General features: G+C 42.3%; 1 protein-coding gene across 3 annotated transcripts in view; it reads left to right on the top strand.

The window, feature by feature from the left end:
* The first annotated feature begins 1767 nt into the window (after positions 1-1767).
* PLCE1 (phospholipase C epsilon 1) overlaps positions 1768-24652 on the top strand; it is a 288193-nt gene continuing 265308 nt past the window's right edge. For 2 of the 3 annotated variants that reach the window (XM_076009963.1, XM_012766294.3), the window contains exon 1: positions 1768-1882. The gene's annotated coding sequence lies outside the window, so the exon portion shown is untranslated. Of the gene's footprint in view, positions 1883-2942; positions 3034-24652 lie in introns of those variants that run through there. The other variant, XM_076009962.1, reaches the window with a different exon arrangement.

The raw sequence follows: 24652 nt of genomic DNA, 5'->3' as shown, positions 1-24652 counted from the left end.
TTGATATTGTTTGATATTACTGGATTCATTGAATAAATTATAAAACCATAATATAATACTGTATATTAAATAAATAGTCCACTTTTTTATTGTCAGCGATGCTACATTTTTTGTGGCCCCTTCTTTCACCTGTGCAGGACAATGTAGACTCAGGGTCTGGAGTAAATGACCACTTCCCATTGCTCTAGAGCTAAGATCCCAAGTTGTTAATGAACAAAGAATTTCCTTGGAGCCCTTTTGGAAACCAGCTCTCCAGGGAGGCAGTAATGTTATTTTATTTCATTAAAATTCTAGTGGTGAGAAAACAGCAAAACAGTTTAAGGACCAGACTGGCAGATTTTTCTTATAGGCAGAATTCTTTGGCTTTCCTCTGCATTCTTGCTCCAACCTCTCCTGTGCTCTGGAGGCTCCAAGGAAGGGGATCACTTTGAGAGGGACCTGAAAAAAACGGCCAAACTTGAGCAAGAGAAAGTATGTGGGAGGCGGCGACGCTCTGGGTGGGAGGGTCAGCCTAGGTACAGGTACACAACTGGAGTGGGGGAGACATCCTGTTGGGTGGCCCATATTAGCCAGGGCATGTTGGGTTCCTACAGCCACGGAGAGTTAGTTTGGAGGGCGATAGGGAGCCCATGAAATTTTCTGCATAGATTAAGTTTGTACAAGAGGAAGACTAATACAGCTGTGGTTTGAAGGATGAATTTAGTCCAAGGGAGAGGACAGATGAGAGGGGTTATGAGCCACAGAAATGAGTCCTGCTTGGATGCAGGAGGAGAGGGGAAGCCCTCGGAAGGGTCTTCCATTAGAACAGGTAAAAAAGAGGAAGGCACAGGTTTAGGGAAAAGGGAGGAAGAGGATTTGATTTTTCTCCAGGTTCACGCCGACTGCTCATAAAAACGGCTCCAGCAGTGGAGGAGGCTCTGTACAGACCCTGTAGTTTCTGGCAGCTGTGAAAACCTCCAGGTTTGCTTCAGCGGTGAAAGAGTACCGGATTTGGAGTCCACCGACCTGAATGGCTGCCATTATTATCAGCAAAAGGAGTCTCTACGGAGTCTGGCACAGCACTGGGCACATTGATGGAGCTCAACGAATACTTGCTGAATGAATGAGTGAATGAATGAATGAATACTTGTTGAATGAACTGATTTGTGACTTGGTGCGGCCATCTACTAGAGTGACCTTGATCATGCCATTTAACCGCCATAAGCCTCAGTTTCCATATCTGTCAACCAGGGGTAATGTGCGTTTAAATCCCTGAGGCCTGAGGTTTGGAGTTCCCGCCCTCCCCAGAACCTGGCGATCCAGCAGCGGTGTCTCCGGCTCCCGCCAGGGCCTGAGCCTAGGGACGGCTCCGAGGGGCCGGGGCCGGGGGCTGGGCGGGGGCGGCAGCCGGGTCCTCCCTCCGCGCCCTCCTTCCCCGCGCGGCGGCCGGAGCCAGGGGCGGGCCCGGCACAGGCCGCTCCCCCGGCCGCCCGGAGGCCCGCGGCGGCGCTCGCGGCCTCTCACCCGGGGCGGGCGAGTTCTGGGAAAGCCCGGCCCAGGGCGGGGGCCCCGCTACCGCCCGCACCGCCGCCGCCGCGGTCGGAGCAGCGCGCAGCCGGGCGAGCGCGGAGCGAGGGACGGCGCGGCGCTCACAGTACTCGGGCGGGCTGCGGGCGCGCGGGCGCGGCGGGCTGCGGGCGGGCGCGCGGCGGGAGGGGCGGCGGCGGCGCGCCCGGGCTCTGCCTGCGGGCGCTTGCCGGGTGCTGGCGCGCTCGTGGGCGCCTCCGCGGCTGCCTCACGGTAGCCGGGACACCCGACGCCGCCAGCGACAGGCGCGCAGACGGCAGGTCCCAGAGGGGCGCTGCGCCTGGGGACGCCGGCGCTGCTCGCCAGAAGAGCTGAGGTGAGGAAGCGGCTCAGTCGCTCGGTCCCTGAGGACTGGAGAAGGGGAGAGATGGGCTGGTTGTGTCTGAGTGCGGTGGACCGGCCCAGGGCAGCAGCCGAGCTCCGAGGACCTGGCGGAAGAGTGTCCTCACCCTCCCGCGGAGAGCCGAGCAAGGCGCCCCCAGCCGTCGCAGGCGCTGGGTGGCACCGTGTAAGGGCTCTCCTCACTCCTTCGGATGTCTGCCTCAGGTCGCCGCTTCTTGTGGTGTGGACGGTGTGGAGGTGGCCAGTACAAAGAAGAAAAATATAAGCTCTTTTTGTGGCGGTACCTAGCAGCAGCATTTCAAGGAACGTACTCAAGAGATTGTTCCTGGAGAGATTTATGTACATCAAGTCCTAGAAAATATAATACTGGATCTGGTTCCACTGGTAACTGGAAGAATGGCTATGTCTTTTCCTTGAAGTCCTTTAACCCTGCAATAGTAAATAACCTAGAGCTAGAAGTCCTGGGTCATGGCTAAAGTTAAGGGCACAGTGTAACTTTGTGGGATTTCTCCCCGCTTGCTCCGAGTTGAAACCATGAGGCAGTTGAACTGCCTCAACCAATTATTTAGCGTAAGAAAGATTAATCATTTAGTGATTAATCAGCGTCATTTTAAATAGTGAGCGCCCTGGATGGATGTTAAGTAGGATTCACTTCATCCAGAAGTTTGTAATTTCAGTTGCCTTATGCAAAATTTGCCTGTAGGTCATTGAGATCCCTGGAGGATTGGTGTGTTTCTCTTAGGAACCCCTAGTAGGGGTAGCGTGGGGCCACTGCCACAGAATGGGCGCAGCCAAGGTCAAGAATGCTGTCCCCACTAGGGAGAATTTTTTTTTGGAGTCAGGGTATTGCTTTGCTGCCCAGGCCACCACACTGAGCTAATTTTGTTTTCTCTCTCTTTCTTTCTTTCTTTCTTTCTTTCTTTCTTTCTTTCTTTCTTTCTTTCTTTCTTTCTTTCTTTCTTTCTTTCTTTCTTTCTTTCTTTTCTTTCTTTTCTTTCTTTCTTTCTTTTTTTTTTTTTTTTTTTTTGTAGAGACGGAAGTCTTGCTGTGTTGCTCAGGCTGGTCTAGAACTCCTGGCCTCAAGGGATCCTCCTATCTCAGCCTCCCAAAATGCGGGGATTACAGGTGTGAATCAGTGGGCCTGGGAAGAATTTTTGAGAGTCTGACTTGGGAAGCAGAGGCAGGTGGCCCCATAGATGCCTGTACAGGTGCCCAGTTGTCACTGGGGGGAGAGTGGACTATTCCTAGGTTCATGTCTTCATGAATACTTTTCTAAGAATTACTGAGGACATTGGCGTGTGGAACATCTTTTCCTTTTCCTTGATGGCCCATCTTCTCCCACATTCACTAAATCCTAACGACCCTTCCTATTGAGTTATATTGTTGCTGTGAGGCCTTCCCTGGAACCCCAGCATGAAATAGCCACCCCCCACCTCTGAGTTCTGCAACATTTTATCTTGAGGGGCCTTTTCTGCACTCTACCTTCTATGAGAGTTATTTATGCAGACATTTCATTTCCCCTACTGAAGGCATTTACTGTGGCTTTCTTGGCATAATACTTGTATCTAGAAGGCTCTTTAGTAAATGGAGGCCAGTATTAAATGTTAAGACCTTGGTTCTACAACATAAATCTCTACTTTGCAGAAGGAGATAATATAATTGAAGGGATTTAGAGAAATGTACAATATTTACCATTAGCACTATCCCTCATTTACAGCCCCATAGGTGAAATTCTGTTTATACCCAGGAGCCATGCCTAATAATCATCTTTGGTCCATGTCCTGGGACCAGGTAAAAGGTGAGATTGAGCTGGAAGGATATTCTTCTAGTCCTTCTAGTAACATAAGCTGTTTGGGTGTGTTTCAAGTTTGACCTGTGTCATTAAAAATTCTGTACTCCAGTGGGTTGTGGTAAAGCTAGATTCCAGTGAAGGTGGTTGCTTTTCTTTTTCTATTTGCAACCGTTCTTAGTCATATTCTTCTCTAGACTTTTGTTGTAGACTTTAAAAAATGTGTTTGATATGTAATTTGTTACCTGTAATTTTCTAAATGAGTAGAGGAAGATTGAGAAGGACTATGCATGGTGGAAGAGTTTTCTAAAGCAGAGAACAGGGGATGTTTCCCATGCCTGGGCAAGAGGAGGGATTTGCACAGAGAGAGACCATATTGTGTGTGTGTGTGTGTGTGTGTGTGTGTGTGTGTGTGTGTGTGTGTGTGTATGTGTTTTGGCAGTCTCCACTTTCCACACACCTGGTTGACAAGCAGCCTATATAGGACAACAACAGCTTCAGTCCTGGCTCCTTCTCTCTCTCCCTGGACTACTTCTGCTGTGGAAAAACAACAACAAAATGCTCAGAGCTTCTAAGTTCAGAAGGAGAAGCAGGGAAGAAGCGAGAAAAAGTAGAAACAGTGAAGTGTGTGAGTTTGTTTGCTGAAGTTGCATTCCTCCCGATGTCCAGTTGAGATTTCTGGCATTGAGCAAGTAGGGGTTTGGTTGAGGGGAGGAAAGGCAGGTAATTGGGGAGCATGGTGCTATTGGAGGAGGGCTGGGAGCTGTTGATGGGGTCTTAGGGAAGCCTGTGACCCAGATGTGCAGAGTCCCAAAGAGGAGGGCTGGAGATCAGGCAGTGGGGAATGGAGAAGGAGAGGAAGAAGATTTCAAAGATGTACTTTGCCATGGGCCAACCATGGGGCTTGAAAAGGAGGACAGAACTCTCTCTAGCATCATGTGTTCCTCTCTGCTCCCTGGATGCAGATTGCAGCCTTGTGTTTATTGGTGCTGTGATTTAGCTGTGTTATGGCTTAAATAGATTTTCATGGGCCAGATTGGGAACCCAGCCCTCTATAGCTGCATTGTCCATTATGGTAGCCACTGGCCACATGGGGCTGTTTAAATTCTAATTTAAATGAGTAAAAATTAACTAGCCACATTTCAAGTGCTCAGTAGCTACCTGTGGCTAGTGGCTGGCCAGTGCAGATATAGAACATGTCCATTATCTCAGAAAGACCTGCCCTAGAGAATTTTTCTAAAGGATTATTGCCTATGAATCTCCAAAGTGTACAGGTTTCCAAACCAAATTTAGTCATTCATTTAAAGTTTCCTGTTTATAATCTCCTACTGAGTCTATTTAGGTGGAAATAATAGTAGAAATTGTTGTATGTGACACTTGTATGGTGCTTACTGCATGCCAGTCACTGTTCCAAGCACTTTATGTCAATTAACTCACTTAATTCTTATATAATATAGCAGGCAGTAAGTGTGAGAGATATGTTGTCCTATACCTTTAATTCCAAAAAAAAAAAAAACCTCTGAAAACTGTGGTTTTAATAAGTTTGGCTACAAAACTTGGTCTGAACTGACGTGCGGTTATGGTAGTCTTTATTTTTCTCCTTGGTAAGAACTACTCATACCTTTTAACTTTGGAAACAATGGCCATACTTGACTTGCCACAGATCTCATGGGGGTGTTATGTAATATATGGCATATGCACTCTCTTACCATCACAAAATCCAAAACACTTCTGAATCACAGTTGGCTCCTCAAATTTTGGATAAAGGACTATGGACTAACATTGTTTTGCCCATTTTGAAGATGGAATAACCAAGGCATTGAAAGGTTAAGAAACTTGCATAAAGTCATGGTAAGAAGGTGCCAGAGCCAGGATTCAGCCTAAGCCACTGGCTCCAGAATCCATTCTCTTGACCACTGTGCTATCCTGCATTAGCCTCTGGGCTCATGACCCAAAACAAATTACTCCCCCCCCACACACCCTTTTTTTGTGACTGGGGGAAACCTAATAGCCTCAACTCAGCTCATTAGAAAGTTTCAGATAGGCCTCTGGCTAAATTGTTTAGCAGTTGAGGTTTTGAAATACTGAGGATAGTTAAACCACCATAATAGGCATGCTTAGCAATCATTTAGCTTGCCCCTTTCTACCCTGTGCTGACTGCACTTGATTTTCAACCATTCACTGTGTAAGAACTGGCAGGAAAAGAGGTTGTTTAAGTGGGCGCTGGTGAAACCACTGGGCCCATGTTGTAACCTGTGGCACATGGGGACTTGCATATTCATAACTGCTATGGGGTGGTGGGTGGGGGTGGTTTGGTCCTGGCGTAGACTAACTGCTGAGCTACCGGTGGGGCCATTCTGGTGGCCCATCAGGGCGCGGAGCCTTCCTGGCCTGGTTTCAGAGGGTCTACAGCTATCTGACTGAGATGTCTCTCCAGGGAAACTGTGAATTCCTCTTTTCTTTTGAGAGGTTGACTGGAACTGCAGGTCTGGTCTGGGGGCAGGAATGAACTTTTCACTTTCCCTCCCCAGGTAGTGGTGAGCCTAAGTGGTCTGGTCTTGGCTTTTTGGTCCAAACCTACATTTGAAATTCTTGAGTAACCCCAAGTTTTCTTTTTTGAATATGAAAAAATGTTCTGGATGCTCTTCCATTTGTACATGCCTTTTAGCTCGGGCTCTGCAGGACCCCTGTATCTCAGTAGCTGGAGAACATGTATACCTCTTGTGGCACAGTCTCCAAGGCCCCTAATGGTCTTGATGTCCACCCCAACTCCAGTTATCTTGGCTTAACAAATAGGGCACAGACACTCTATTGGTCAAATACAAGGGCTCTAGAATCAAATTTACCTGGGTTTACCCAGGCTCTGCCACCTACAAGCTGTACAGTTTTGGACAAGCAATTAACCTTACAGTAGGATAGTAATAGTAATTTTACAGGGTTGCTATGAGGTCTGCACGAGATAATTCACCTAAAGCACTTTGCATAGTGCCAGGCACACCCTAAGGGCTCCAAAAATTAGCTACTAATATTACTGTTTCCTCTCCCAAGTCTTTCCAGTCTGCAATGTTAGGCTTCGGGGAGGTGTGTGTGGTAGGCTGGGTAATGGCTTCCCCAAAATGTCCAAATCTGAATCCCTGGAACTTGTGAATATGTTATTTTATGTGGCCAAAGGGACTTTGTAGGTCTGATTAAATTAAAAATATGGAGATGAGATTATCCTGCATTATCTGGGCGGCCCAGTCTAATGCCTAGGGTCTTGATAAGAGAGAGGCTGGAGTCCCCTGAGGAAGGGGGCCGGGGCCACGCCTCTGGAAGCTGGGAAAGGGGAGACCACGATTCCTCCCTAGAGCCTCTGGAAGGAACGCAGCCCTACTGACCCCTTTTAGACTCTGACCTCCAGAACTGTAAGATAACCAATTTGTGCTGTTTAAACAACTGGAAACTTTAATACAGCATGGAATAGAAGAAAGTAGTCAGGAGTGAAATTAAAGCTAGCAAGATGAGGAAACAACAATAGGCAGTATTTAGTGAGAACTCTGGGCCAGGTACTATTCTGACTGAGTACTTTGTACTAGGTGCTGTTCTGAGTACTTTATTGACTTGTTTAATCCTCACGACCATCTTCTGAGGTAGGTACTTCTGTTATATCACACATGAGGAAACCGAGGCACTGAGCGGTTAAGTACCTTGACCTCAGAGGAGCTGGGATGAGTCCAAGAAGTCTGGGTGCTCCTAACTGGCATCCTCACACCACTCCCAAAGGCCGGCGTCTCCCTGTTGAATCTGACAGTGTCACTCACTGAATGGTAGGTGACTGCATGTGATTCTATGTAGGGACAAGGCAGTATTGGAATCTGCGTGACAGAGGCAGTGTGGTTGGGTCATTCCCCTCCCCCCCCCCACTGGTTATTGAGGTACTGGGTTTAAGTTTTCACTGTTGCCACCTCACATACTGCGTCTGGACGGCCTGAGGCCGTGGGAGCAGCTCCTGCAGGCCTCCCTCTCGCTCCCACCTCTGCTCCTGCAGCCTGGCTGCTCACTCACCGCAGACCGCTGGCCCTGGCGCCCCTTGGCTCTGCTCCCCACCTCTGCCTGTTTATTGGATTTGCCTCATTCCCGACTCTCTGCTCCAGCCCCAAATTCCACCTCCTGGGGCCCTCCAGTGCTCAAACTTGAGCTGGTTAGTGTCAGGGCCCGCGTTGGGAGGGTCCCTCTGTGACTGCCAGTGAGGGGTTATTTTGCCTTTTTCCTTTGATTTCGCTGGCTATTGTTGGTGCTCTAGCTGGCCTTCTTTTGTCTCTCAAGCACATAATTCAGAGTGATATTGGTTTGGACCAGGGATTTTCAGACCGTGTTCCAGCACTGTTTGGGGCCTCTGCAGGGTGAGGGAGACTCCGATGAAAGAAGATCTCAGCCCTTCACTCTGCTTCCACCAAGCAGCCAGGCTCTTACTCGCTGTATAACTTGGGGCTCTGCCTTAGATTTTGCATGAAAGAGGGGTTCTGTTATTAGAGAAGAATTTGAGGAGAGCTAACCCAAAGTTAGGGCACTGTATGTCTGATCTTTAGCTCATTGACTTGGATGTACAAGAAATATAACTGCATTTTCCCTCATTTCCTTTTGCAAGTTTGAGATCTGGAGTCAGGTTGCCTGGATTCGTTTATATCCTGCCTCCACTACTTGTAATCTATGTGATTTTGTGCATGATACTTGGCCTGTTTGGACCTTACCGTCCTCATCTGCATAATGGAGGGGTCATTGTAGTACCTACTGAATCAGTTGTTGTGAGAATTAAATGAGATAGTAAATAATTCGTGTAAAGGGTTTAGAACAGTACCTGATATAAAATAATAATTCAACAAAATTAGCTACTTCCATAATTCTTATTGTTGTCACTGAGTCTCCCAATTAAATGGCAGAAAAAAAGTTTAGCTTTATCTCTTCTTGGGGTTCCCACGTCCCCCTGACCCCCCTGAAGCAGTGAGCACAGGGCCACTGGCTTGAATGAGGGAAGAAGATACCTGAGGAAAATGAAGCAAAGCATAAGGAAGGTGGCTGATTTTGCCAGGGTTATTAGCAGTGATTGCCCAAACCTGTTCTCTCTCTCTCCTCAGTGGTGGCATTGCTGCTGGCTCTGTGGCTGCAGGGTGGCCCCCGTGAAGTGTGCTCCGTGTGTAAGAACAGTGAAAGTCTCCTGCACAGTGGCTGATTGGGGGTGCACACAAGTCCAGAGCTCTCACAAAACTCAGCTTGCGTTTATGTGTTTTGTTTTGTGGGAACAGCGACATTGTAATAATAAAACAGGAAGGCTACTATATTCAAAATTAAGGCAGAGGCAGAAGCAAGGGGAGACCGTTCTGATGACTCCATTTTAGGTTTATACTATATAATATTACTAACTATGGAAAATCCAAGGGATGGAAAAAAAGTCATTTGGAAAAAACACACGTGACCAAGTACATGCTATACACATCTGAGATTAAAATATCATATAACACAGTTTAATTTAGATATCACTGGAGTTGTTTCAAATTACTATCATTTCTAAAGGAAGTTTCAATTTATTTGTTGTTATTAATAAGACAAACTCAATCAATTTCATTGATTGAACATGTATTCATCTATAAAATGTTCGCCTGGAAGAATTGAAGTGCTCTCTATCAGCCTGTTTTGTCAATATCAGGTAGATTAAATTCTCAAAAACTAAATACTCTGGACATGAAATTGTATCTCTCCTCGACGCCCCCAAAGGCAGAATGCTTTTGGATGAAAGGGCAGAGTTTGAGCAGTTTTGTTAACTGCTGGGGTCTGAGCTGATTTGCTTCTCTGCTGCTCAGTCGGAGAATTTGTTCCTATCTCCAGCCTGGCTTACTGTGCTTGAAGTTTTTCTTTCATTGTGGCTTGGGCATGGTTTTAAAATTCACAGTGGTAGGGACTGTTAAAGCTAGAGGTAGTTGTAAAAGATATATGCTCGATTATTATTTGAATCTAAGAGAGGAAGGCAAGAACTTCTTGAGCTATGCATAGAAGCTGTATATGGTTGCAGAAAGAACTCCAAAAATGAATTTCTGTGCCATCAGTGCAACATAACAGTCAGACAACCTTGTGTGTTCCTCTGTGACATTTTTTGGATCTAGGCTTTTGATTGCCCTTTGCTGACTGAGAATGGTCCGGACGTCCTCAGTGCCAAGTCATGGGATTGCTGACAACAGGTGAAGGGTGTTCCTGTCGCAGGCAGGCAAACCCAGATCAAATTAGTCACAGGGGATAAGAGAGAGTGCTTATTTCTAGCCATGCTATGTATTTCTAATGAACTATCACTAGCTAAGTAGTCAGATCTAAAATATGTCACCTATTTAGGAAATATTCACTTGGAAAAAAAAAAGAATCTTTAAAACATAATTTTGTTTTAACAATTCAAAATTCTATACTTGATTTTAAAAATTTTAATACATACATACTCTTTATAATTTGTTTATTAATTTTTGATTATATGCTATGTCATCCAGTAATTAGAACTAAGAACTACAAAGGAGGTGGTCTAAGTCTGGCCCTTTGCTTTTAGAGTTGAAGAAATTGATCTCCCAAGACACTCAAGATTTGTCTAAAGCTACCCAGCTAAGGAGCAGCAGAACTCAGACTTTTGTTTTTTCAAACAAAATTGATACCATAATCAATACCATACCATAAATACATCATACACAGTTTTGGATCCTGGATTCTGTGCTTAACGTTCTATCATATAGATGTTTCCAAGCCATTCATGTTTCCAAACCTTGAATTCAGTGGCTTCATGTTGTTACATAAAAGACTTACACATTCTCCTGTTTTTGGACATATATTTGTTGGTCTCCACTTTTATTTCTATTAAAATGACTCTCGGCCGGGCGCTGTGGCTCACGCCTGTAATCCTAGCTCTTGGGAGGCCGAGGCGGGCGGATTGCTCGAGGTCAGGAGTTCAAAACCAGCCTGAGCGAGACCCCGTCTCTACTATAAATAGAAAGAAATTAATTGGCCAACTGATATATATATAAAATTAGCCGGGCATGGTGGCGCATGCCTGTAGTCCCAGCTACTTGGGAGGCTGAGGCAGAAGGATCACTCGAGCCCAGGAGTTTGAGGTTGCTGTGAGCTAGGCTGACGCCACGGCACTCACTCTAGCCCGGGCAACAAAGCGAGACTCTGTCTCAAAAAAAAAAAAAAAAAAAAATGACTCTCCATAGTCCAGATCTCTAATTCTTTCTTTAGTGCAGAGTTGCATAAGTGGAATTACTAGGTCAAATGGTAGAACTTTTAAAAAGACTCTTAATATTGCCAAAATGCTCTCCAAAAATGTACCAATTTACAGTTTTATGAATGTTGTACTTATTAGATGGGTCTTTCCATGTCACATCTCAGTGACAGACACCAGGTTTGTGGTATCTCTCTGTTTATTTTTCATTTTGCTAATTGATAAGCAAAACTTAATATTTCAAAGTTTGAATGCACATTTCTTTGATTAATAGTAATGTAACATTTTTATATTAATATATTTATCATCATTTTACTTTTTATAGTTAATTATGTTCTTTGCTGATCATCTTTTTTTTTTTAACTTGAGACCTTTTAATGGATTAATGATATAACATCCTTTTATCATATTTTTGGACAAGTATTTTCCTATCTTTTGATGCTTTTTCCCCCCAATTAACTTTTTTCCTGATCACAAAACAAAATAATTTGGGAAATAGAGAAAAGCACAATAAAGAAAAAATTAAAAATCACCTACAATTCTAGCAGCTAGAGTAATTACTAACATTTGATGTGTGGCTTTCTAGCGTTTGTTAGTTTATTCTCAAACTGGGATCAGCTGTCCTGTTTTATAACTTGCTTTTTCACCTAACATTGTTCATCATAATTTAGCAGATTGTGTTTATCCTGACTACAGGATACTATATATAATAATTAATCAAGTATTATGTTTTAAAAATGTTTATCATGCTTCTTAATGTGTAGAAAATTTTAATTTTTGTGTGGCCGGATAGATCTGTGTCTTCTCTGATGATTATTTCTATGGCCTTTAAATTTGTGCTGTTTATCTACTTTCTTTGATTACCATATTTTCAGCTTTTTTAGGCTTTTAGGTACATTCAACTTTATATATTTGAAATCAGGCTTTTGTACATATATTATGATTTGAAGAACAAACTTGTTTTCTAAATACTTAACATATTTTTCTATATTACTTATTGAATAATCCTAGATGACTCCTAATAACATTGTATTAGTATATTCTACTAATACAGTTTAGTTTATGTTCTACTAATACAGTCAATTTTAGATCCAAGATATCTATGTGTAAATTTCTGCATGACTACTACACTGTTTTAGTTATGTTAGCCTTATTACATATATTAACATCTCACAGGGCAAATTCTCATTGAACTTATTCAAATTGCCCTTATTTTCCTAGTTTATTTGTACAAATTAAATCTTAAGAACATTTTGTCAAAAACCTCAGAAATCCATTGAAATTCTGATTGGGATTATAATAAACTTGAATTAATTACATATTAATTCAAGAATTAATATAGTTATGGTATTTAGTCTTTACATCCCAGTATGTTTATTGATTTGCTTAAATGTTTTTATGTCTCTCAGTCAAGTTTTGTAGAATTCTTCATATTAATCCTATATTTCTTACTCATTTTTTCCTAAATATTTTATATTTTTAATTTAATCAACTTAGTTTTTTAGCAGATTCTCCTGGGCTTTCTAGGTAGAGAATTCTGTTATTCATAAATAATGATTGTTTCTCTTTTAGATCAAGAATTCCAGAACATTAATACCGAAGGATGAGGATAATAGATCTCTTTACTTTATTCCTGATTTTAATGGAAATACTTTTCATATTCACTTATAAGTATGATGTTGGCTTTTGGTTTAAAATGGTTTAAATTACTGTGAGGAAGTACTTTTATATTCCTGAGTTTAAAAAAAAATGAAAGGGAGTTGAATTTTATCAAATGTCAAAAAGGTGATATGATTGTATGTTTTTTCACATTTGACCTACTGATGTGTTATTATCATGTTAACCAATTTCCTTTCATTAAACCATGTTTGCAATCCTGTTGTAGCAATTTATTATCATTTTGTTAATTAAATTTCTAAAATAGAGATATTAATCTAGAATCCATTTAGGTTTTACTTTAGATTTTTTAAAAAAATTAGCTCTATTTTAGTGATGGTCATCAAAGGCCATAATTAAAATTAGCTTGCTGCTCCTGAGTGTGCATAGATTGAATTCCAGGAGTACCCTGTGCTTTCCTAAGAGTGACAGGGGCAGCTTCAGATGTGGTAAGGAGCTAGGGACACTATTTATGTGGGAGAGACTAAGGAGAATAAAGTACACACCATGGGTTAGTTAATTGGGGCTTGTGCTCTTGTAAGAAGTTTTGGTGTTAATCAAGTATTGCCTCTAAATTTGTCTATCTGCAAGATGAAAGTTGAATGACCTTTCTTTCTCCCTCCCTTCCTCCTTCTCTCCTTCCTTCTCTCCTTTCTTTTCTTTCTTTCTCTCTCTATTTTGAGATGAGGTCTTATTCTGTTGCTCAAGCTGGAGTACAGTGGCACAATCATAGCTCACTGCAGCCTCCAACTTCTGGGCTCAAGTGAACCTCCCACCTCAGCCTCCCAAGTAGCTGGGACTACGGGTGCATGGCACACCACACCTTGCTCATTTTTTTATTTTTTTGTAGAGATGGGGTCTTGCCATGTTGCCCAGGCTAGTCTCAAACTCCTGGCCTCAAGCAATCCTCCCACCTCAGCCTCCCAAAGTGCTGGGATTACAACCGTGAGCCTTTGTGCCTGGCTTTATTTTTTTTTTTATTTTAAACGGGACACCCTCCTGTTTTGTGCTCCTCCCAAGATAGGCAGAATCACAACCCTGTTATTAGATGAATAGGCACATCCTTAAGGATTCCAGACGCAAGAATGTGGACCTCCTTTTCTGGAGTGAAAAAATGTTAATAGCCAGTAGCGAACCTGAAAGACAGACCTGTAAGCAAAACTTGGTCCACATTGTTACCTTAGAATCTAGTAGTAGTTAAATTCTATGTCAAGTTTTACATTAGGTGAAAGGTTAGGGGGAAAAACATGTTCCTAAGACATATTGAAAGAAAAAGAGGTAGCAGCTATAAAACTTTAAAATGTAAATGGCAAATGCTTTAAGATTATGTGTGACAGTGCCTGTAGGACTCAGAAACTGACCCAAAGACTTGACTACTGTGTGGGTGTCACCATGGAGAGGCGGAGGAGAATCTGAGTCTCAGATGGAAGGAGGTGGTTGGCTACTTTCTTCACATTCTTGCTACTTGGATGTGACACCCCCTCATTCCCTGTGTCCTCATTTTTTCCCCCCGGAGCTGTCTTTTCTCATCCATTCAACACTCATCCATTTGGCAGTCACTTTGAATCACTCCCCTATGTCAAGCACTGTGCTGGCTGATGGGGGACCCTGGAGGGCAAAGTCCCCATAGTGACTGCCCACCCCCCTGAGCTTACCTGAGCCAGATGATAATGCAGGTGAGAATCTGATAGTTTCTGTAATTTGTGGAACAAGGTGTTGTTAACTCTCTGCCTTTCTCGATATTTCTGACATTTATTTATTTATGGAAGGGTAGTATAAAGCATGATAAGTGAGGAATTGTTTACAAGTTATAAATTTTGACACTGTTTTGTTAAAGGGGCTTGGATAAAACCCTGTAACTTCATTCACGGGAAAGAAGCTTCTATGGTTGCTACTTTTGGTGTTTTCTTTTATAAAATATTTCCGTCTTTGTTTCTTCCTTGCTGAAGAAATTTCTTATAAATTTGAAGCATTCTGGAAGCAAGGACTGCTGGGACTGAGGCAGCATGCTCCATGGAATAAGAGTAGAACGTACGGGACAGGCAGCGAATGCTCACCTTGTGGCCTGTTCTGTTCCATGCAGAGGCTCAGGGGACAACTTGAAGGATGCCCAGCACGTTGGTTGCTGCTGTATCAAGGAAGCTGTTCAGGTTCATCTGAAGTAACTAGTTCACATAAGTGCTTCACTGTTGATTTATTGCTTTGTTACTCTTTTTGAAATTGAATACCTCAGTTTGTTCTGTAAAGAGGGCATTTGCTGCCTTCCTAATTCTATACTCAGGATTTCCTATCCAAGATCTTTTTATCCAGGCTGGGCATGGTGGCTCATGCCTGAAATTCTAGCAATTTGCGAGGCTGAGGTGGGAGGATTGCTTGAGGCCAGGAATTCAAGGCCAGCCTGAGTCAACAAAACATTTTTTTAAAAAATTAGCCGCGTGTGGTGGTGTGCATCTATAGTCCCAGCTACTTGGGCTACTTGGGAAGCTGAGGAAGGAGGATCACTTGAGCCTGGGAGTTTGAGGCTGCAGTGAGCCATGATCCTGCCACTGTACTCTAGCCTGGGCAACAGAGCAAGATCCTGTCTCAAATAAATGAATGAATGAAAGGAATAGAGCCTGTAAAATATATTGCTGTGTTTGACACATGGTATAATCCATTGTTATAAAGGTAAATTTGGAGCTAGAATGTGAAAGGTCCTCAATACAGATTAAGAGGCATATGTGTGCTTTATCTTTTAAAAGGTGGGGATCTACACTCCATGGTAGAAAAATCATGAGCTCTGGAATCAACAGATGGGTTCAAATGAAAAGTTGCCATTTAACACCTGTGAGATGTTTCAGACGTTACCTAGCCATTCTCAACCTCAGTTTCGAAGTCTCTAAAATTTGGATAACAGTACCTTGTTCCAGAAATTATTGCAAGGTATAAATGAGATGGTGTCTTAAAAGCATCCAACACTAATTTTTTAAAAGTGATTTTCTTTAGTGATAAGTTCTGAGTTCCTTTGGAATGAGATCTGTAGTCAGAGCCTTGTTCTTGGTTCAGCCCACTTTAACAAAAATCAGATAGTTGGAGGAAGGCATGAAGCCATATTTTCCAAAATTGCAGATGACTCAAAACTGGGAAGATAGCTAACACAATATGTGATGAAAAGGGGACTCAAAATGACCTGGAGGGGCTGGAATGTTGGTCCTTCACTAAGTGGGACATCTAGTAGGTGGACCAAAGCAGTCAAAGGGAAGGACACCCCTTGAAGGTGATTCTGCTAGTCCAGGTGATGCGTGGAAAGGATCTGAACAGGGGTTATGTCGGCGGCATAGAAAATCACCAGAATGTGACAATGGACTGGATATTTGGGGGTGAGTGTGTGGATAAAGAGGGTCAGAGATGATTGGGAAGTTTCCTTTCTGGGTTTCTGGGGAAAGAGAGGTGCCAGTTCATAGAAAGGAGGAAGTTAGGCAGAAGAGCTGGATCAGGGAGAGAGGGAAGGACAGGAATCTGGCTTTGTGCATGGTGTGCTGGCTCTACCCAGCAGGAAGTGGGGAAGTCAGGACTGTAGCTAGAGGGAGAGGCTGTGTCTGGAAAGAGGCTTTGGAAGTCGTCCACATAGAGGTGATAGTTGAAGCTGTGGGTGGGAGGGTATGGGATGGCCAAGGAGTGGCTGTGCTATTCAGAATCATTAGCATTGTTGGCTCGAACTTGAGATAAGCAGGATAAATAAACCCTTGCCCAAGTGGGAGCTAGTCCTACTGCCTTCCTGGTGCTAGTGTTTAACTCATTAAAGAAAAGTTCTACAGAATGAAAAAAAAAACTCATATAATAATTTCAGGTTTTAAAAAACTACATTTTTGATTTATTTTTAATTATACAAGCAATATGGGAATACATTCTTATTTATAAAGAATCTAAACACTAAAGATAGAGTAAAGGCCCCCTGTTAATCTCCATCAAATCCTGCTTTCTTTTTCTAAAGTCATCACTGTTACTGGCTTGGTGAGTGTTCTTGCAGACATTTTTCTATGCATTTACATGGTTATACACAAATGTGCAGGTGCACATAAAGATATACTTTTGTTTTTGTGTCTGTGGTTTTGTTTTGTATAAACGAGCTCATACTATGTTTTGTTCAATTTATTTTTAACTTTTAAAATATAACACTATGCTTTGGAAGTCTTTCCAAGACAATTTATCTAGATCTAAGTCGTAAAAACAATAAAACCTATTTTCCTGGATATGAAAGTACTCTGTTCTATTGAATCATTGTCCTATTGATGGAATATGCCTAGTTTCCAACTTTTGCATCTGTCCATCCTGACAAATATCTATTTCTAGGAGACTGCTGAGCAGAGGCTGGGGTACTTTGGTAAACAGTAAGCCAGGAGTTTACAAGCTATCTGGGGCTACAAGAAGCACATAAAGAAGAAAGGAAGTAGAAAATGCTGCTTCTTAATGTTGCTGCCCTGGCTTAGGGGAAGATCTTGGTTATTTTGGGGATGCAGAGCAGGTGAGAGAGGTTGGCCATGTGCCTGGATGTTGCAGGTGGGAACATGGATGGACAGTCAAGGTGAACTCTGAGTACTGCCCCTTGGTGCCCTAGTCCCATCACCCCCCAGGGATCAACCACTAATAAGCCACTGACCTCTTAGGGTCGGGCATTCTGTGTCCCGCCCAGCCACCTGCTGTGCTCAACCTGGCCAGGACCTTCTTGGTGCCATCAAGCTGAAGAGCTGGGGACTCTAGGAAGGAGGGAAAGCACGTGTGCTGATGACGTGGGGCTTCCTCTTCTGCCCCGGTCCTTGGCCAAAGCTGGAGGGATTCATGTGGGTGTGAGAACATTTTTCTTTTTACAAATACTATCTAAATGAACATACAAAGTTTAAAATTCTCATTTGGGAGCCCCCCCAAAATATATCCCTGTGTGAGAAACTGGTACACTGTTCCCTTTCTCCTTGAGTGCATGGGATTGAGACAGCTCCTGACGACCACTGGGAAAAGGAATGAAGTGTACCTTTTCTCTCTCTCTCTCTCTCTCTGTCTCAATTTCCTGCCTTTCATGCTCTCCATTGTATCACATCTCATGAGCAAATTTGGGGCCTGAGTATTGTCTATAAAACACTAGGGCCCCACTTTTCTTCTCTTCCTTTCTGCTGCCTTCACTCAGGGCTCAGAGGAGGCTCCTGGCCCTGCCAGGTGTTGAGGAAGCCGCCCCATCAGGGTGAGACTGCCTGGCACACAGCTTCCCAGGCAATTCTGCAAATGGATCATGTAGCCAGTGTTCTCCAGCATGTGAAATAAGTCAGGCTGCAATTTCTTCCTTCGGTATCTCTCTCCAGTTCCCTAAGCTAAGAGGTTAGCATCCTGCCATTTAAAATTGTGGAAAAATACATATAACAGAAAGTTGACCATTTTAGCTATTTTAAGGGATATAGTTTGGTGGCATAAAGTACATTCACATTGTTGTGCAACCGTCACCACCATCGATCTCATGGACTTTCTCATCATCCCAAACTGAAACTTTGTACCTGTTAAACAATAACTCCCTGCCATTTTTATGAAGCCCCGATGGATCATGAGTAATGAGGAAATTAATGCCTTTTTACACAAGCCACTCCCCTGGTGCATAGGGTCTTCTCGTGCTCAGTGCAGTATCTTGCAGTCTGAAGACCAGAATCACCTGGTGGTGGTAGAGGTGGTGGTGGTGGTGGTGGTGGTGGTGGTGGTGGTGGTGGGAGGGGTTCCTGTTAAAAATGCAGATCCTCCCTCCCCTTCCTGAATCAAAATCTCTTGGATTGCACCAAAACAAGTGTATTTTTACCAAGTCCCTCCCATGATTCTGATGCTGATGTAAATGTGAGAGTCAGCTCTCAGCCTCACAGAAAGAGCAAGTAAGGAAGAATATTGGCCAGGGTGGATGGAGTAACTCATGGAAAAGGCTTGCTATCGGGGGCCACTGCCTAGATTTGAATTTCCACTTCAACCAGTGGATAACTGTATGACTTAATCTCTGCAAGCCTTAGTTTTCTTATCTCTAAATTGGAAATTTTAATCTTGTACATACCTCATTGCAGTTGCTATGAAGATTGAATCAGATTATACAGATGAGGTGCTCAGCTAGGTGCCTTGCATGGAGGCAGAAACAGGTCTTTTTTGGGGGGGCGGGGGGGACAGAGTCTCACTCTATTGCCCTGAGTAGAGTTCCGTGGCATCAGCCTAGCTGACAGCAACCTCAAACTCCTGGGCTCCAGTGATCCTCCTATCTCAGCCTCTCAAGTAGCTGGGACTACAGGCACATGCCACGATGCCGGGCTAATTTTTCTATTTTTAGTACAGTCTGGGTCTCGCTCTTGCTCAGGCTGGTCTCGAACTCCTAAGCTCAAGTGATCCTCCCATGTCAGCCTCCCAGAGTGCTAGGATTACAGGCATTAGCCACCACGCCAGGCCCAGACACAGGTCTTGATAGAGTGTAGTATAGAGGTGGTGAAGTGGCCCAAAGGCTGCTGTGCCCTTAGTAGTTATGTTTTCTTGAGGAGTTATGGGTAAAGTGAATCAAACTTTACTACTTCAAAAGTGCTTTGGCTGGGTGCGGTGGCTCGTACTTATTAATCCCAGCACTTTGGGAGTCTGAGGCAGGTGAACCACTTGAGTCTAGGAGTTCACGACCAGCCTAGCAACACAGTGAGACCCTGTCTCTACATTAAAAAAATTTTTTTAATTAGCCAGGCATAGTGGCACGTGCCAGTGAACCCAGCTCCTCGGAAGGCTGAGAAAGGAGGATCCCTTGAACCCAAGAGTTCAAGGCTTCAGTGAGCTATGATGATGTCACTGCACTCCAACCCTGGTGACAGAGTGAGACCCTCTCTCAAAAAAAAAAAAAAAAAAAAAAAAAAAGAGTGCTTTATCTTTAGCTGTCATCCCATTGCAGGAAAGCAACCGAAGTTATTAGTCAGGTTAGAAAAAAAATATTGAGAGGGTAGAATGTTTTTATTGAAAAATATTTTCAGAGATGGATTCAGGTGGAGAAGTTCCTGAGAGGAATGGTTAAGTGGTTAACAGTATGCAATGCATCTGTTGCTTAGCTGTGGGAAATGAAGAAAAGGAGGCTTTGGTGCCTGTCCCAGATACTTATCGCCACCGCAACTTGGAAACAGGTCAGTCAGGGTTGCCTAAAGAATGTTCTGCATGGTTGATGACCCAGTAGTTTGAGAGTGAAGCTCATACATACTGGTCAGAAAAGCTCCCTGAGTAGAATGTGGCTCAGTAGAAAGGGAGGTGGAAGGGTCTTGGAAATGATGAACAGGACACAGAAGTGGGAGTGAATAGGCCAAGTTCAGGGAATAGGGAGCTACACCGCCCTGACCCAGGTGGGTGTCAAACTGGTGGATTGGAGATCCAGCAGATAACTCTCAAACCTGGTTCTGTTTGGTTTAATTAAATATATAATATGGCTTAAACCTTGCAAATATCCTTTTGATAAATATCAATTAGACCCATTGGAGTAGTTTTATGGACCCTTTGTACTTGGTGCTTTAGCACAGGATCTGGAACATAGTAAGTGTTCAGAAATTATTTGTTGAATGAATGAATCATACCCGTTGGTTCACCAGCCCTTGGAAGACAGATTGAGCCACCTGGAAGTTGTTATTAATATGTGTTCAAGAATTAGATGATGTTTACAAATAAAGCAGGTGAGAGTATGTGTGATTTCAGGGGGACATGACAGTATGATTTTCCATGATCTTCTCCTTTTTAAAATAACATTTAGAACTTTGGGAAAGAGACTGCTGCTGTTTATATAGGTTTCATTATGTCCAAAAGTTATTCCTTTAGATAGTATAGTATTATTATATATTGTTATATTTAGGCAATATAATATGATTAGATTGAGTGTACCTTATCCGAAATGCTTGGGACCAGATGTGTTTTGGATTTCATATTTTTTTTGGATTTCAGATTATTTGCATATACAGTACATAATGAGATATCTTGGGGATGGGACCCAAGTGTAAACATGAAATTCATTTATGTTTCATATATACCTTATACATATATATAGCCTGAAGGTAATTGTATACAATATTTTAAATAATTTTGTGCACGAAACAAAGTTTTGACTGCATTTTGACCGTGATGCATCACATGAGGTCAGGTGTGGAATTTTCCACTTGTGGCATCATGTTGGTGCTAAAATATTATAGATTTCGAAGCATTTTGGATTTCAGATCTTTGGATTAGGGATGCTTAACCTGTATTTGGCCTAAAGAAGCAGGATAAAAACAGAATATGCAGTATAATTTCAAAATTATAGGGGGAAAAACTGGAAGGAAGGTGTAACAAAATTAGCACTTACAGATGGTATCATTTCTTTTACCTATTAGCCTTTTTTTTTCAAATTTTCCACAGTAAAAGTGTATTACTTTCATAACCAGAAAAATATAGCATGTGTTATTTGTTAAAAAGTTAGTGTGTAGAATATGTATGGTAGAACACTTTGCCAAAGCCTGCTTTTCAAAAAAAATCTCTGGCATCTGTAAAATTGCAGTTGATATTTGAAATCATGACAACGATACCAAAAATGTACTTTCCCAAGTATAACACTCTACCGTCCAAGTCCTGGGACTTTCTCCCCTACCAACACCTGCATGTTCCTCAACCTTCCTGGGCACCCCCGCCCCCACGCCTTCCAGAATCTCAGAAATGGCCTGATGGCAGGTGGCAGAGTTCAGAGCAACCCCGCTTGCCTCAGGTTGCGGGCTGTGCAAACAGCTCTGTATGTTTTCCTGGGGTTACACCATCCTGAAAACCAGCAAACATGCTAAGGTATTGGCCTGCAGATTGAACAAATTAAATAACAAAAAAACAAACCCCAAAAACTTGCTAGCTTCATTTTTCTTTCAATCAGGTAAGAAGTGTGAATCATATTGTCTCTTTCCTTTGGATGGTGACTTCTCAGGGGTAAAATCAGAGGCACAGCTAAAATGAACTTTGAGTTTTAACGAGGTGTTCTATTTGCATTTTCAACTCTACCCAAAACAAGCCGGCAGAATGACATCAACTGTTTGAGTCAGCTGTTGGCTTGGGCGTCCACCCAGAATTTGATGTCATTGGTGGGTATCCATGAGGAGCAGGAATCATTTTTTAAGCCTCGTTGACTGGAGGGCCACTGAAGGCCTTCATGGGTGCTGGTGTTAAACATAATATAGATATAAAAAGAAAATGGCTAGAAATGATCATCTTATACTTTAAGTATGTGGATTTAAAATGCTTTCAATGTGGTAGGGCTTTGTGGGAGAATCGTTATGAGACTGGAGAGTTATTTAGTCTGGAAAATGTTTTACTCGGTGTGATGATGAAATGTAGACTAGATATCAGATGTAGGGGATCCAGAGAGGAGGGGCGTAGGAGGCACAGCCATGAAGAAAAGAGTTTGCAGAAGCTGAATCATATCTTCTTTTGATTAAATCAGGATCATTTTACTGAGAGGCTGTAACGTGAGAATGTGTTAGGGTAGTAGAGTGGTTCTGTTATGTTTATCTCATCCAGAGTGAGTTTTCATCACATGTATTTTTAATTCTCTGGAAAGACAATCACATTAATTGAGGAATGACTTGTAGAGTACCGGTTTGAAAAAACATTTAGCAAATAGAGGAATTGATGTTGCCCATCGATTAATTTAAAATTGCTTGTAACACAAACTGTAGTTTAGTTACCCCAGCTATGTGGTGGCAATTAGGTGCTTGGGGAAGGCTTGTTGTATTTTTGATGGGTGGGATGTGTAATGCAAGGCTTCCTACTTTTTTCCTTTTCCTTCCTTGCCAGGCTTCCAGAACGTGCTGCCTTGACCTGGTAGGAAAACTTTCCTTGCCTGTCCAGGATGTTCTACTGCTTCTGCTGAGATTATGCTTAGCAAGGGCAGAGTATCCTCCAAGCGCCAAGGCCGAACCATGATCTTTCATCCCAGCTCTAAAAAGTGATTGCGCCTCCCTCTCTGCTCTATTTTCTCCCAGACTCATTTCCTGGGGCAGGTCTCTTTCATAGGCTGCGACATTCTCTGGGAAGTCTTCACTGATGACTTGAGTTCATGATGATTTCTACCGTCTCTATGTGCATTTTTGATCTGTTGCACAATTAATACACACGCCATTCAATGATTCTCCCACTTTTTAACTGCCTGGTCTGTACTACTGAGCATTTTATGATGTTCATTCATATCCTGATTTTTTTCTTTATGGCTTTATAATGACTAATGATTTCCCTGTAGGCAGGGATTGTGCCTTTCTCTTCTTATGAACTCATGGGGGACCTTGCACACAGTAAACTTATAGAATTTTAAGAATCATTTAGCTGCCTGCACTGGATGAGGTAAATAAAATTATCACATATCAACATACCAATAATATTTTACACAAAGCAATAAATATGTAAATATATGATTCTTTATTATTACAGTACTAGGGGTGATTTAAAAGAAATCATCAGGATCCTATCTCAGGAAACATTAATAATAATGTGATGGCTCTAGAGAGGTTTTTATAATGATAAAAATAAATTTTTATCATAAGAAACTCTCATTTCCCCCCGTTTAACAGATGAGGAAACTAAGCCTTAGCTAGGTTGCATTGCCTAAAATCAACCGGTCAAGTGGTAGAGGCAGGATCTGAACCCAGACAGATTGATTCCACTACCCTGGTACTATGTAGTCATTTGAGATTTTCAGCATCATGTCGTACAGTTGAGCAGGTTGTTCACTACTCAGAGGTGCCCATCTGAGGAAGCAAGTTGGACTGAAATGCAACCTGTAGTCTACTTGAACAGCTGGTATGGGTTAAATATACAGTTGGATGGGTATATATATCTGTGGAACCACATCAATCAAGAGATAGAACATTTCCAATATTTCTCAGAAAGTACCTTGGTGACTTTTTGTAGTCTTTCTACTCTACCCTCCGTACATCCTGCCCTCAGCAACCACTGATTCTACCTCCATAGCTTAATTTTGCATGTTTTAGAACAACACTGTTCCATAGAACTTTATGTAATGATGGAAATGTTCTATATATCTGGGGTGGCCGATGCAGGTGCCACTAGCCACATGTGATTCTTGAAAACTTGAAATGTGGCTGGCACAACTAAGGTAGTGAATTTTAAAATTCGACTTAATTTTAATTAACTTAAATAGCCACATGTGGCTAGTGGCTGCTGTGTTGGACAGCCCACATCTAGAACTTCAAATAAATGGAATCATTCAGTGTCTGGCTTCTTTTATTTAATATGATGTTTTTGAGATTCATCCATGTTTGTTACATAATCAGGAGATCATTTCTTTTATTGCTGAATAGAATTCCATTTTATGAATATACCACAAGTTGTTTATTCATTTGTTGATAGACTTTTGGATTGTTTCCAGTTTGGGCTATTGTGAATAAACTTAATGTAAACATCTGTGTACAAAGCTACTTGTGGATGTATGCTTTTATTTTTCTTCTACAAGTGGAATTTTTAGATCCTAAAATGCATGTAAGTATGTGTTTAACTTTATGAGAAACTTCCAAACTATTTTCTTTATCGTATTCCCACTTGCAATGTTGCAGTTGCTCCACTTTCTCACCAACTTTGGCATGACCAGCCATTTTAATTTTAACCATTCTAGTGGGTGTGAAGTGCTATCTCATTGTGATTTTTTTTTTTATTTTAGCGTATTATGGGGGTACAAGTGTTAAGGTTACATATATTGCCCATGCCCCCCTCCCCCCTTGAGTAAGAGCTTCAAGTGTGTCCATCCCCCATATGTTGCACATCTCACTCATTGTGGTTTTAATTGGTATTTTTAATTGGTATTTAATTGATTAATGATATTGAACATCTTTTCATGTGCTTTTAGACCATTTGTATTTCTTTCTTTGGAAAGTGTTTATTCAAACTTTTGTCCATTTTTTAAAATAGCATAGTATGTCTTATTATTATTTAGTTGTAGGAGTTAATTACGTATCTGTATGCAAATTATTTATTAAATATTTGTATTATAAATATTTTCTACCATTCTATGACTCGCCTTTTGAAGAGCAGATGTT

Source organism: Microcebus murinus, chromosome 14, assembly GCF_040939455.1.
Source record: "Microcebus murinus isolate Inina chromosome 14, M.murinus_Inina_mat1.0, whole genome shotgun sequence".
Lineage (NCBI taxonomy): Eukaryota > Metazoa > Chordata > Mammalia > Primates > Cheirogaleidae > Microcebus > Microcebus murinus.
Note: the sequence above shows the minus strand (reverse complement) of the source record. Positions and strands in the feature narration are given on the sequence as shown.